The following is a 12,878-nucleotide window of genomic DNA, read 5'->3' on the forward strand; positions in this document are numbered from 1 at the left end:
AAGTCATATGGTTCGCATATAATCCGTTAAAATTTCTACAGGACATTCATAAACCATTCCACTAGTATACATTAAGTAATATGTTAAGTGCAATACTAATTCTTAATTCATATTTATATTTTTTCAATCTTAAACCCACATTAACATGTGGCGAACTTCGTAGAAAAAACGGTTATATTTGGGCATGTCTTTCCTCTTGTAAAATGATTTCCCCAATATCTATGGCTGCACGTGTGTTGACGGGGTTTACAGAAGTGCGCGCAAGGACCGGAAGATGTTAAAGAATGGAGAAATGACAATCGTCGCACGACTCGAGTGTCGACTTTTGCTGGTACATTTCTGATTACGGGAGGGGGGGGTCTATTTTGCTGTGCGTGGAAGTCCGCCTGTTGTATTAACTTTATTATTTTGTGTGGTAAATCTCAAATATCTAACACGTTTATTGGTTTAAGATCAGGTGAGTGCTATCTTATTGTAGGAATTGCTTATGAAAATGCTATAGCAACTTTGTTCATATGTTTTATGGTGTTGACTAAATACAGCCTTCGCTTTGTGTAAAGATGCAAGCCATCTTTGAAACGCCATATTTCGTGAATGATCGTACGTTCAAGTTCAAGAAAGAGCTATCAAAATAGATGTATGAATATTACTGTTAATTTTATTTTATTATGGGAGTATTATATTTTAAAACATTGATTAGTTTCGAGCCATGATAAGTGTACTCTCATGTACATATTATGTTTCTCATTTGACTACATTCTCAATTTGAATGTATTAAGATTTCTGCGGTGCTCTAATGCAATTGGGATGCCAATGTTTAGTTCGGGAATTCCTAGCTATGATACATAATGCCTTACGTTTTCAGAGGTGAATGAACCGAATGAGAGCCCAAATACGTCATTTGCAGATTAAAAAAAAAAAAAAAAAAAAAAAAAAATTCGGGTTGGTCTTTTGGATTGCATTCGTTTGAATTACATTTGCTTCAGATTATTATTGAACATATATTCGTGTGGTGGTATTAAAAAAATGTCATGACGTGTGACGTCCATATTGACCACGTGTCTTAGTGACGGTTATACTGCATACTTACATACGACATAAATGTCACATGTCGAAAAAAAAAATGGGCCAGTGTTTAGTTCTGACACATCCAAATGATATTTATACCTGTGATAAAAGTTTCATACTTACTTTCTAGAAGAATAATTTTAGCAACTGTGGAGTCAAATTATTTACAAATGAAAAAAAAAAATGTTTTTAAAATTTAAGTATAGTTACCTTTGTGCGGCATTTGAAACCTGTTGCTTCGCGATGGGTAGGTCCCTGTCATTACTGTGACCTAATGACTGCAAGCATTTTAGTGTCTTGCACTTGGCAGATGCTGTGTTTCTGCACAGGCTGTCTAAATTGACCTGTCTTTATGGTGTAATCAATGAAAAAATCTGTTAAATTGTGTACAAAACTATTGGGACTATTTTAGATCCTGATTTCATAACACTATCGATGACTTCACCAAGATGATGTCGCCTTCATCATTACCACTCCTACATTCTTATGGGACAAGAATGGGAATATGTGGGTTTTGGGTGGGGAATAATACACACACCTGTTTTTAAAGTATTTAATTTTTTAAATAATGCTTTTTTGGTAATGTAAACTAGACTGATCCTCCCACACTAGTCTATTTTGTGACATTGATATTGAATTATCAAAGAAATGTTTGTATACGTTGCAACTTATGGTGATATCATGAAATGTAGGGTAAATCTGTATTGTACGGATTAGCGCCAAAAAAAATCGTACAAATATGAAATAACTTTCATTATATGCTCTTTTACGTCCTATTTTCAAAACTGCCTGCGGAGATTAAAAATTCCAATTACTTTTGGAGATGTCGCCGTTCTTATTTTGCAATACAAGTCCTATGTAATCATTCAACAGACGCCATTTTATATTTTGCCGTGTGTGCGTGAATGCCTAAATAACAGAAATTTTCCATTAGGTAAGGTTAGTTACATGATAAATACTTCAAAATAAACGGAAATTAATAATAATATCAATTAATTTTACTTGTATAGTTTTAAGTATTTATAATGTAACTGACCTGACCTAACAAAACGGGACAAAGGTAGATTAGGTCAGGTCAGCTACAGTATAAATACTTTGAAACTGAACGGTCATTAAAAATAATAAAAATTAATTTTAATGGTTGTTTAGTTTTAAAGTATTTATAATGTAGCTGACCTGACCTAACAAACCGGGAAAAAGGATGAACAGTAGGAACTCACATAATTTTCTTTTTACGTGATGTAGTCGTTCAACTACGTCGCGAAAAAAAAAAAAAAAAAATCATTCTTGTAAACAAGCAACAATGGTGAAACGCGGGAAGCCTACGATTCACTCATCCTTCTGGACATACCCGAATACTCACGTTGGCAAGCCTTTCAACAGACGAGAGGCAAACGCCCGATCGTGCATCTTCGGTTTTTTTTTTTTTTGTTTATTGTAAATAAATATGCAACTCATGAAAACTAATGGTCAGTTAGGTTGTTAGCTACATTATAAATACTTCAAAACATTGTGGATGGTTGATTTGGTTAGGATAGCTACATTAAAAATACTGTGAAATCATGTAAACGGTTTCCTAGTGCTGGATAGCTACATATTAAAATGTTATTTGCTAAGCAACCATAAAATGATTTTACAGTTTTTTTAATGTAGCTATACTTACCTAATATAACCAACCATATACAATGTTTTAAAGTATTTTTAATTACTTCTTGCTAATTTTAAGAAAAGAAGGCTTGCCAACGTGAGTATTCGGGTATGTCCAGAAAGATGTGTGAATCGTAGGCTTCCCGCTCAACGCCGCAGCAGTGCACAAAAGGAAATTAAAAAATTCAATATCTCCTAAAGTATTTGGAATTTCTGATCTCCGCCGGGTTTAATGAAAAGAGGAAGTTAAAGAGCACAGAATAAAGGTATTTTCGGATTTTTAAATTTTTTTAAAAAAAAAATCGCCAAAAAATGAATATTAAAAAATTCGATATCTCCAAAAGTAATTGGAATTTTTTATCTCCGCAGGCGGTTCTGAAAAGAGGACGTAAGATAGCATATAATGAAAGTTATTTCATATTTGTACGATTTTTTTTGGCGCTAATCCGTACAATACAGATTTACCAAATGTAGAACAGGCATTCCATAGTAACGGGTGTTACGTCCGGACAACAAAAAAAGTCAATATTAAATAAACTAAAAATGTTAAGAAATCATTTAACATACCTGTTAATAGCACTTTGCTAAATGAATATAAGTATTGCTGTAGAAGCAGTTTATTAGCATATCAAATGCAAAATAAAGTATGGAAAAAATGGTAACGGGTGTTACAGCAAATGGACATCTTACTTTAGATCAGAGTGATTAATCTCAAAACTGTGAACTAAAATTAAAAAAAAATTGGAAAAAAATTATGAATCCAAGCACTGATGTCAAGAAGTTGTTTGTAGACAAACTATTAACCAATCCATTAGTAAAATAGTAAAGTAACGGGTGTTACAAGGTTAGTAACGGGTGTTACACATCCTAAGTACCCATGGATATTGTCCAAATTATAGGTCCAAGATGACAAAATAATGAAATAAAAGTAAGGTGTAACTTGTCTATTTGCTAAAAAAATATGTTTAATTTCAAAATAAGCATATATATTTACTTTTAGTTCTCACAGCTTAAAATAAATATATTTATATACATCTACTCATTTTTTTAAACATAACTTATCTAATAATTTCCAAATTTCAACATCATTGTTTCATTGTGTATGTATACTGTTTGGTTGGTTGGGTTATTTACTAATTAAGTACTTAAATTAAATGAACACATATAATATCCTCCTAATGACAATTTTCATTAGCCTAATTCACAAGATTTCTGAAATATCACTGACGACATGCTCAAGTTTCCATTAAAAATTACACTATAGCAAAACAAAATTATAAACTGACTTATTACTACAAATTAATGTCTACCTAAACTCTTTCAAACACATCTACTTTTTTTTTTAAATTTGTACAGAATTGTGAAAATACCCTTTGGCTGTACGTTTGGGTTTGGTAATTTACTAATTACTTGATTGAAATGTATATATGTAATGTTTCCATCATCGGCAATAGACAGTTTTGTCTGGTCCACAAGATTTCAAAAACATCACTGACAAACACTTTTCATCATCTACGCTTCCTTGAGAAATTGCAGCATATCTATATAAAGTTCCTTCTGAATTATTGTGACCTCGCAAGCTTGGAACATTTATTAGAAAAAACATACCAGACTGTATATCTCCTGGGCTAGCAATAGGAAAAGTTTCTATAAACTGGCAACTTTCAGGATTGTCCTCACTGTCTGAATCTGAGTACACATCATTGTAATGGAGACGACACCCAATCTCTGTCAACACAGATACAGATGGTTCAAAATCAGATTCATCAATTTCACCTCTAATCGTAATTTTTGACATCAAACTTGATGAGGTCTTCCCAACTAGAATGTTATTAAAATCGTACACCCTGAAGTGATGATTTGCTTGTATTTGTGGAATTGGAAAAACACTTTTCCAGTAGTTTAGTACAGTTTCATTCTGTAACACCTCTGTCTTGTCAACATAAAAACTTTCTATTCCAGTAACTTTCCTGTTTACGTGATCATGGGATGAAATCTCTAGCAGTTTCAATGTGAATTCTGTCTCCTTTTACTGTCATCCACACATGACTACAGACAAGATATGAAAAAGAAGTTTCATGTTACTACCTAGTTTTAATTTAAACACACAACTTTGGCATACACAGCCAGGAGAGTGTTACACTTTCTTTTACACATATTACTTAAAATAATCCAAGGTAAGCTACTTTACTATAATTACATTTATAATTTAAATAGCTTGTGAAAGTTTGAGGCAGTTATTGTGGGACAGTTTGGCAGATAAAATTCCAACTAACCATTTAAAACAAGAATTGGTTTCATAACACATCTACAAAATTCTTTTTGGTTAAGTTTTTGTTTTCCAGTACAATAATATGGTACCTTAACAATTTCTGTACACAAAATCAACATGTTAATAGCGCTTGTAACACCCGTTACCAATGCTACGTAACACCTGTTACCATATTTTTACTCCTTAAATTTCAATATTAATATTTTCTTTGGTAATCAAAATGCTACTGAGAGACATGACCTCACATTTGTTAGACATTAATTTTATAAGTGTTATGGTTTAGTTATTATGTAAACTTTTATATGTTTTTGGTAACGGGTGTTACACAGATGATATCAAAATAAACTTGAGCTATATTGAAGCAATTTTAATTATCTTACTATTATTGAGAATGCTGCAGTAAAGTATAAACTTTCAACAAGGTCACTGCACTAAAATCAAAGGCATCAACTGATTATCAATATTAAAAACAATATTGCCAACTTAATGAACAATTTTACTCTTGATTCCCCACACAGATAGACAAAGTTAAACTGTAGAAAACAAAAGAAATAATTAATGAATCATAATAATTTTTTGGACAATGGACTGTGAGACTTTTTTCTACAGTATTACGTCAATAAACATTGTTTATAATTTTTTTAAATTTTTTGCACTTAGGCTCATTTTGGTATGGAATGGCCCAGCACTGTGCCTTATGTATTACAAAACTTCATGAGGTAAAGGTTTTTTATTGTGTATCCAACTGTTGATCCTAATGGAATGATAGTGAATACATTGATCCTGTGGTACATGAAGCTTGCAGTTTTCATTTAGAACATCGAAAGATTCTGAATATAACAAAAATTGAGATTTAGCAATTTATCAAGTCAAATAAAAATCGGAAAATTAATTTTTTTTCACTTCCTAAAATAGTTTTTATTGTATTATTTCTGTTATGTCCAGGATCTTTTGACATACTAAATTAAAATAGTAAGCATCATGTACCATAGGATCAATCATACATGATCATGTCATTATGATCAAGGGATAAAACTTGGATATGTGATATGGAACAATTACCACTTCATGATGGTGAAAAATCGAAGTTTTGGGAAAAGTGGTAAATTATGATGAATAAAATACAGGTATCACAAAATATAATAGCCTGGGTAGTCATGATATAAAGAAAAAATTACCTCAAATTCTTAGTGTCAACTAATAAAACTTTGTTACTACAAAATAAAATAGACCAGATGGGGCAGTATTCTGCTTCGTGAAATGTGAAAACATTATTATGGCAAGTCTCCTAAATTTCAAATGAAATGCTTGTATCATAAAGCAAACTAAACCGGTTATAATTTTTAGTCGGGTCAAGTTCAAAATATGATACCGGTCTTACTGTTGATCAGAAATAAAGTTACAGGCATTCCATAGTAACGGGTGTTACGTCCGGACAACAATAAAAGTCAATATTAAATAAACTAAAAATGTTAAGAAATCATTTAACATACCTGTTAATAGCACTTAGCTAAATGAATATAAGTATTGCTGTAGAAGCAGTTTATTAGCATATCAAATGCAAAATAAAGTATGGAAAAAATGGTAACGGGTGTTACAGCAAATGGACATCTAACTTTAGTTCAGAGTGATTAATCTCAACTCTGTGAACTGAAATGAAAAAAAAAAATGGAAAAAAATTATGAATCCAAGCCAAGCTTATAGGCTTCACACTGATGTCAAGAAGTTGTTTGTAGGCAAACTATTAACCAATCCATTAGGAAAATAGTAAAGTAATGGGTGTTACAAGGTTAGTAACGGGTGTTACACATCCTAAGTACCCATGGATATTGTCCAAGTTATAGGTCCAAGATGACAAAATAATGAAATAAAAGTAAGGTGTAACTTGTCTATTCGCTAAAAAATATGTTTAATCTCTAAATAAGCATATATATTTACTTTTAGTTCTCACAGCTTAAACTAAATATATCTATATACATCTACTCATTCTTTTAAACATAACTTATCTAATATTTTCCAAATTTCAACATCATTGTGTATCTATACTGTTTGTTTGGTTTGGTTATTTACTAATTAAGTACTTAAATTAAATGAACAGATATAATATCCTCCTAATGACAATTTTCATTAGCCTAGTTCACAAGATTTCTGAAATAGCACTGATGACATGCTCAAGTTTCCATTAAAAATTACACAATAGCAAAACAGAATTATAAACTGACTTATTACCACAAGTAAATGTCTACCTAAACTCTTTCAAACACATCTACTTTTTTTCAAATTTGTACATAATTGTGAGAAATACCCTTTGGCTGTACATTTGGGTTTGGTAATTTACTAATTACTTGATCGAAATGTACACATGTAATGTCTCCATCATCGGCAATAGACAGTTTTGTCTGGTCCACGAGATTTCAAAAACATCACTGACAAACTTTTCATCATCTACGCTTCCTTGAGAAATTGCAGCATATCTATATACAGTTCCTTCTGAATTATTGCGACCTCGCAAGCTTGGAACATTTATTAGAAAAAACATACCAGACTGTATATCTCCTGGGCTAGCAATAGGAAAAGTTTCTATAAACTGGCAACTGTTGTCCTCACTGCCTGAATCTAGTACACATTATTGTAATGGAGATGACACCCAACCTCTGTCAACACAGATACAGATGGTTCAAAATCAGATTCATCAATTGAGGCGTTCTACGGAAAAAGGGCGCATATGCCAAAATGGCATTTTGAGAAAATGACATTCAATGTTTTTCATTTCCATCTGTAGAATATATTCAATGAGGAGCTTATAATACTGTATTTGCGAAAGTAAATTGGTTCACTGTCTATGAGGAGGGACAGAAACGAAACTGCTTAAAAAATACACATTTATTTACACACTTAAAAAATGTTTGTATTGTGCCCTGTTTCCACAGAAGATTATTTACACAACAATGTGTTGTTTCAATGTATTAAAAATGTATTTTATTTGTTTCAATTTTGAATATGTCCTACATGAATGTACACAGGAATCTCTTACATAACATTTTTTTTTTTATCAGATATATTTAAACAAAAAAAATAAACAAGAACCTATTATTTACAGAATTCATACCGGGAACTTCAATGTACAAAATGTTACTCTTAGTAAATAATATGTAAGGTAAGTGCACCGGTACTCGTCACTGCTCCAATGGTCGTCACTAGCAACTTCAAATGTAAATAATAGAGAAGTAGCTCAATATATCGCCAACTTAAATATTGACAAAAATTTGGTCGACGTTCTAGCTGAAATTACCACAATAGTTTTCGGAACAAACACTATTTTCAATCAAAAAAAGTCCGTGCATCAAAAGTTCGTAGAGCACTGAAGATAAATAGGGGAATTCCTATACTAAAACACTAAGGACGTTAGTGCACATTTTTACTTCTAATTCTGTAATTTTTCATGTTTATTCGTGATGTTTTGTGCTGAATGTGTTAGTTAAATGTTCTTGAAGAGGTGAAAGTGTTTATTTAAAAAAATTCGTTTTCTTTGTATGATTTAGTTAGGGTGACGAAAACTGGATCAATAAAAACCTTGTATTGCTAGTGTTCGTCATACCTGACGAGCACTGGTACATTTAATATTTTATTTAAAGTTGTGCTAAGTTACACCCTAAAGTTCTTAAATAATATTGGTTCTTTGTTGTTAATAGACAAAGTACGTTATTATGATCAGATCCAGTAGTCGTCACCTATGACGACTCCGATGCATGTGTATGACGACTTCTGGGTCGGAAATTACTTTACTTTATTGATTGCAAAAATTGTGTAGGCATTGTTGTTTACAAACATTGTAATGTGTCTCGTTCTTTAATTACAGGGCAAAATGCCAAAACGGAAAATACTGTTGTATGAAGAGTCAGCCATGGAAGCTGCTCTTAAAGATGTAGCGAATGGTATGAGTATAAAATGAGCAGCGGAAAAAAATAGTGTGCCAAGGAACACATTGTCCGATAAACACAAAGGCAAATCGCCCTTGGGTAGGAAGATGGGCGGGCCCTGATTCATTTTTATATTTTACTTGTGATACCGCATAACATGCTATGTTATGTTGCAGCAACGAATTGAGTCGTATTGCGTACGCGTACAGTATGACGTCGCGTAAATAATAATAAATAGAATATAAACAATTAACAATATTTGATAATTAAGGTAAGTGCCCCAGTACTCGTCACTGCTCCAATGGTCATCACTAGCAACTTCAAATGTAAATAATAGAGAAGTAGCTCAATATATCGCCAACTTAAATATTGACAAAAATTTAGTCGACGTTCTAGCTGAAATTACCACAATAGTTTTCGGAACAAACACTATTTTCAATCAAAAAAAGTCCGTGCATCAAAAGTTCGTAGAGCAGTGAAGATAAATAGGGGAATTCCTATACTAAAACACTAAGGACGTTAGTGCACATTTTTACTTCTAATTCTGTAATTTTTCATGTTTATTCGTGATGTTTTGTGCTGAATGTGTTAGTTAAATGTTCTTGAAGAGGTGAAAGTGTTTATTTAAAAAAATTCGTTTTCTTTGTATGATTTAGTTAGGGTGACGAAAACCGGATCAATAAAAACCTTGTATTGCTAGTGTTCGTCATACCTGACGAGCACTGGTACATTTAATATTTTATTTAAAGTTGTGCTAAGTTACACCCTAAAGTTCTTAAATAATATTGGTTCTTTGTTGTTAATAGACAAAGTACGTTATTATGATCAGATCCAGTAGTCGTCACCTATGACGACTTCCGATGCATGTGTATGACGACTTCTGGGTCGGAAATTACTTTACTTTATTGATTGCAAAAATTGTGTAGGCATTGTTGTTTACATTAATTTAGGGGTCATTCGATATATATTTTGACATTAATAAGTAAACTAAACATTGTAATGTGTCTCGTTCTTTAATTACAGGGCAAAATGCCAAAACGGAAAATACTGTTGTATGAAGAGTCAGCCATGGAAGCTGCTCTTAAAGATGTAGCGAATGGTATGAGTATAAAATGTGCAGCGGAAAAAAATAGTGTGCCAAGAACACATTGTCCGATAAACACAAAGGCAAATCGCCCTTGGGTAGGAAGATGGGCGGGCCCTGATTCATTTTTATATTTTACTTGTGATACCGCATAACATGCTATGTTGCAGCAACGAATTGAGTCGTATTGCGTACGCGTACAGTATGACGTCGCGTAAATAATAATAAATATAATATAAACAATTAACAATATTTGATAATTAAACAGTTTTTGTTAACCAAGAAACAATTAAATCTCATTAGAGTGGCTTTATTATATCTCTTTTAAGATAAGAACAAAAAAAACGTGAAAATACGCGATAGTGAAAAACAAAAACATACATATTTCTAATTTGTAAAAAAATACTTTGTTACGTTGTTTCTGTTCCAATCTCAAACTTTGTCTACACACATAATACCTTTAATAAACAGTAAAAAAACTTAGACGAGGAATTTCCAAATTATACTTTATTAATAAACAAACATCGTTCTTTGTATCGTAAATTCATTGAATATGCGCGCACATGCGTAAAATATACAAGAAATGCGAGTAACAAAATGCAGCCGTGTGTAACGTTTCGTTACTCGTTACTAGACGGCACACCCGTTACTCAGTAACGAATACATTCGGTTTGCTACAGCTCTATGTGCTGTCCCTCTTTGTTCCGTGAGTGCTGTAAGTAAATTCAAAATTTAATGAGGATTATTCATTATATTACTGAACGATCTTTATGAAATGCCATTTTGATGTTTAAAATATAGTACCAAATAAAATTTGAAGCCCAAATAGTACAATACTACCATTCTGGATCCATGAATTAAAACTAATGCAGCCGAAATCGCACATGACGACTACTGGCACAAACATATGACGAACACTGGCAAACACGAAATTTGCATGACTACTACTGGCTCGAAATCACACTTTTTTCAAAATTATAAATCCACAAAAATAATTTGTGTTTATCGAAGAGTGTTAGATAGCATTGTAGAGTAAAGTTTGAGGTTAAAAACAAACATGTAGGGGCAGTAATACACCTACAAGGTTATGTACACAATTTTTTTTTTTATAAAACTCTTCTTAGCATGACGACTACTGGTACATCTACCTTAAATAGGCAAATAGTTTATTAATAGACACAGAATTATTTTGCAAGTTTTTACATCATTGGGAAAAAAAACTCCCACAAGACATTTCTTAAACTTTCAGCATGTCCTCTATCCAATCTGAGTCTTCTTGTGGCAAATACTATACAAGCTGCGGACATCTGTTATTTTCTGATCAGAAAATTTTTGATGTGTAGTTTCAACATGAATGTTCCTTACATTTTGGAAATGTCCTTTCCAAAATCTAAATGCATTATAAACTTCAAAGTAACTTTGAGAGGCCAAAACCAAAAACCATTCCATTGTAATACAATTTTAAGATTCAGTACTTCATAAGGGTAAATGTGTTTGTTGAAGAAGTAGGTTTCTGAAGAAAGAAATGTGATAAAGCTTTGACCCAGTTCTTCAGTAGTTCCTCATCCATTATGACTTCAAAAGGGGTAGGTTCCTGTCGGCACAAAACCATAGCCGTTAAGTAAGGTTTAGCTGTCCCTATTACTTCCTTGTTGTTGATTTTCTTCCTTATTAAACCAAAATTTCGGTCGCACTGACAAAACGAGTGACCCCTAACAGGAAACAGGTGCACAATATTTACATGAAATGCTTTAGCAAACCACGAAGCAAATTTTATAACTTTCATGTTTTTATTTTGTCCTCATGTAGCATCTGAAAGGAAAACAATGGTCTTGACATTTTTCAAAACTTGCATTTTCTTCAGAAGGCAATCGTATGAAAATGACAACTGAATTAGCATTCTTCTTGCCCTGACTTTCCACAAAACAATAACAAAATGAACTGTTGTCATTAAAATCATGCACATTAAAGCAATACAGCCATAAAAGGCGTTTGTGAGTGTTCACATTTAGTTAAGGAATAGCAAAGTTCTGTGCATAATCAAATTCTAGCACCAAGAATGTTTCATCTCTTCTTGCCCTGTCTATATATTCGTCTCTTATTATTTTTCTTATAGCATATTTACGTTTGTGCACCATGAATGATGTTTGGCAAGGGTCTGTTGGATTCACTTTCAACTTTTCGGTACATTGTACACAGAAGTCACATACATCGGTTTTAGGTTTTTGAAAACCATAAAAAAATTTAGTCTTGAAATATTTGTAGTATGTCTTGTAGCTCATTTTTAATTTGGTTCCAGTTTTTCATTGTAATAATCGAGGAACATGTCATACAAATCTTTAATGGTTAGGTTGGTGTTATCAAAGTATTTTAAGTTTGTTTTATGAGCACTGTAGTGAGATTCTTGGTGTGGAATACTTTCAAGGTTCTCCCCCATTAAATCAGTGACATTGTCCTGTAACTTGTGCGGCCTATTGGCATGTGATCCTCTTCTTTCAACAAAACTAGAGTTATTCAGTATTTTCTTCTGAATAACTCTTAGGCCCGAATTCAGAGTTGACCTTCTAAAGCGCATCCAACTCTCATTCATCTGGCAGACTCTCCACCTCTCATACTTCAAAAACGCCTTTCGAATGATTGCCAGCTGAAAGCTTGTTCCCATCCACTTTCAGTGAAGATCTGGCAACATGGCACAAAAATTTTCTTAGATCAAGTACTTGGAGTGTGTGTAAAAAAGCGCCCTATTTCATTTCGATTGTCTTTTGTTTGCTCTCCCGCTGAAAATAATATTTTGTTTGGATTGGACACGAGGTTAGGGTTACCAGACACTGATAATAAAAAAGGACGACATTCATCTCGCAAAAGGAGGACATTTCACTAAAAAGAA

General features: G+C 32.6%; 1 protein-coding gene across 1 annotated transcript in view; it reads left to right on the plus strand.

Annotated features, from left to right (window-relative positions):
- Positions 1-325: 325 nt before the first annotated feature.
- Positions 326-12,878, plus strand: part of LOC134531581 (eukaryotic translation initiation factor 4 gamma 2) — a 247,063-nt gene continuing 234,510 nt past the window's right edge. Inside the window, exon 1 of the mRNA XM_063367296.1 lies at positions 326-457. The gene's annotated coding sequence lies outside the window, so the exon portion shown is untranslated. The remainder of the gene's footprint in view (positions 458-12,878) is intronic.

Source organism: Bacillus rossius, chromosome 5 (genome assembly GCF_032445375.1).
Source record: "Bacillus rossius redtenbacheri isolate Brsri chromosome 5, Brsri_v3, whole genome shotgun sequence".
Classification (NCBI taxonomy): Eukaryota; Metazoa; Arthropoda; class Insecta; order Phasmatodea; family Bacillidae; genus Bacillus; species Bacillus rossius.